General features: G+C 41.4%; 1 long non-coding RNA gene across 1 annotated transcript; it reads left to right on the top strand.

The window, feature by feature from the left end:
* Nucleotides 1–612: 612 nt before the first annotated feature.
* Nucleotides 613–2,629, top strand: LOC115578809 (uncharacterized). The gene is made up of 3 exons (XR_003983538.1): nt 613–682; nt 1,047–1,152; nt 2,254–2,629. It is a non-coding gene; the product is annotated as an uncharacterized LOC115578809 (long non-coding RNA).
* The last annotated feature ends 320 nt before the right edge of the window (nt 2,630–2,949 follow it).

The following is a 2,949-nucleotide window of genomic DNA, read 5'->3' as shown; positions in this document are numbered from 1 at the left end:
GAGGGTGATGCCTCCGTGTAGAGATGTTTATTTGTGCTTTAGAACATAAAAGCTGATTCTATCCTTTGTCTTCTCTCATGCCACTCCCTTTGTCCTTTCACTCTCAAATCAGCTTGCCAGTTTTGATTGGTGTGTCTACCAACAGCAACCAATGAAAACCTGCAAGTGATGAATTTATTATAATTGTCATTCTAGGTCAAACTGCCAACCACAGCTCACCCATGTCCCTTTTTTCCCTTTCTGTTCACTCTCAGAACAAGGTCCTTCCAGCTTCATAGCAGTGGCTTCTGAGATGACTTGGCACAAGGCTCAGAGTCACTGTAGGTCCAAGTATACGGACCTTGCCACTGTGAGGACCAAGTCTGAGAATGATCAACTCGCCCAAATGGTGTCCAAAAAACACTGGATAGGTCTTCACAGAGAGAGGTGGGCTTACTGGTCAGACCACAGTCCCACCAGCTTCACTAACTGGAACACCGGCCAGCCCGACAACAGTGGGGCTCCTGTAGCATCATGTGCCATCGTGGACACGACCACAGGGAAGTGGTTGGTTACTGACTGTGAGGAAAGCCACTTTTTTATCTGTCAAAGTCCAATTCTGCACAGGACCATGTTGAAGTTGAAGTTTGAGTCAGACACAGACCTGAATGATCCTGCGATCCAGCAGCAGATTTTGAAGCAGGTACTCGAGGTTTACTTTTATACTGAGTTACGTAATGTTCTTGTCATAAATGAGGCTTTTTCTTATATGACGTAACCCCTCAGAATGACATAGAAAGCTAGTAAAGTTCTCCTTGAAACTCCTAGTAACCCTTGCAGCAAATAAACATGTTTGAAATAGACACAGCTCCCAGACCATGTCTCTGCTGTTTTTCAATTGATTTAACATTTTTACAGAAGAAAACATTAAAATCACAAGTAAGACATCTCTGGGCTTCATGTCCACCATTACATTCTGTGCATGCAGAGGAAGAGCATTGTGTCAATGGTTGGTAGTGATGAAATGTTTTTTCCCACTCTCTCTCTCTGTCTCTCTCTCTCTGAAGCTGCATGCTAGACTGGAAAAACATGGATTGCCAGATGTGAAACTGCGCTGGATCGAGACAGACGGACAGACTTTTCACAGGGAACGAAAGAGCAAGGAAGAGGAAGGTATTCCACTTTGCCTCCGATATTCACTTTCTTAATGGAAGTTAGCCAAGAACATCGACAACACTCTCAGATTTGTCCAGGTAGTAAACAGCCTGTTAGCTTTCCTTAGCTTAGAAACAGCTAGCATGTACCTGTCAAATTAAACAAACAAGATATGACGTGTTAATTACTGAGCTTGAGGTGCTGCAAAGCAAATTCTGTTAACATTCGATGGTGCCATGCTAGCTGTTTACCTGTTTACAGTGTTTGTGCTAAGCTAAGCTAACTGTCGGCTGGCTGTAGCTGTATATTTCCCAGACACACACAAGAGTGGTATCGATATTCTTATCCAGCTCTCAATTAAAACCATTGTCCCCAAACTACCCAGTTAAAGGGGTCATCACCCGGAAATCGCAATTTCTCTTGTTAAAACATGCATATTGGTGTTGGACCTCAGCTGAAACTTGCCTGAAAAGCTGGAGTTTGAAAGTGGCTCAGTTTTTTCGCTTTGGCTCTTTTTCCGAACAGGAATAGCGCACAAGGGCGCGCATTCCTAAAGCACGAGATTTTGACTCTGCTCCTGTGGTGATGTTACCACAGGAGGCTACTTGCATAAACCGAAATGAAAAAGTAAGAAAGAAAAAAAAAGAATTTACCATTCAGAGACATCCTGCTGTAAACGCGTCTCTTCCACCATCTCTGCCTCTTCACTCTCCTGTTCGGGTTCTGACTCCGGCTCATACATAAATGCCTGAATTCCGTAAGGTTCGTCATTTAGTGTGTGCGCCATGACAGGAGGCTGTTTATGTTTTGGAGTCTATGTGCATGCAGGCTCGCCCCCCATTCCGGCTCTGTCCTTCCTGCAGCCAATCAACCCGCGCTCATTACATATTAATACAATGCACATCCGGACCAGTCAAAACCTCGCGCGTAATCTCGCGTGAGAAAGTCGCGGTATGAAAAAGTGTCAGAACAAGCTCTATGTTTGATTTTTTTTTTTTTTTTTAATTTCTAATAAGTTTTAAGAATTGATCCAAAGCGATCCAAGGTGGACTGGATGCGTAAAAAACCAGGTGATGACTCCTTTAAACCACACGTCTCCATTTTTTTTTTCTTTTTTAGGGTCGAGTGGCTGAGTGGTGATTCAGCAGAGGACATCATGGTTTTCTCACACGTTAACACTCAGTAAAGAAAAAAGCTACTAATTTTAAGACAACAGTCCAATTTTGTTTTAAGATTGAGTTTGGCTACATATTGTCTGTGCCGTCACTACTAATGGCTTTTGTTAATGTGTTTGACACAGCTCCAGTTTCTATTGCTTAAAATGTTGAATTGTAGGTTTTCAGATTTCAAAAATTCAAACACACAGATATCTGTTTGTGACTTTCATCTAGTGAAAACTGTCGTGAGGCTTGAGATAAGTTTGAAAAATATTAATATGTTTTTGATAATTACATATTGTAAATGATCAATGAGTATAGCTGAGTTCTCCGAAATTTCGAACCCTTCAGAGATGGATGATGTTCAGCAGTTGTTTTCTGGCTTTGTTATCCTGTTAATGATCAGCGTCACAGTCAGTTGTGATTCTGCAATTAATTTCTTACAATGTTATGTATCTTTTATTTGTACTGAAAGCCTATTTGTTGCTTGTGTGTGGTACTTTATTAAATATGGAAGATTAAACCAATGTGTTGTGTTTGCTTGATAAATACCTGGAAAATGGTTTTGACTTTTATATACAGCTGCCATGTTCACCCATTCAAACAGCATGGCAACAAAAAACATGTAACATGTAACATGTAACACGGCTGCATCAAC

This window comes from Sparus aurata, chromosome 3, assembly GCF_900880675.1.
Source record: "Sparus aurata chromosome 3, fSpaAur1.1, whole genome shotgun sequence".
Taxonomy (NCBI): Eukaryota; Metazoa; Chordata; class Actinopteri; order Spariformes; family Sparidae; genus Sparus; species Sparus aurata.
The sequence above is the reverse complement of the archived record's forward strand: the minus strand, read 5'-3'. Positions and strand labels throughout refer to the sequence as shown.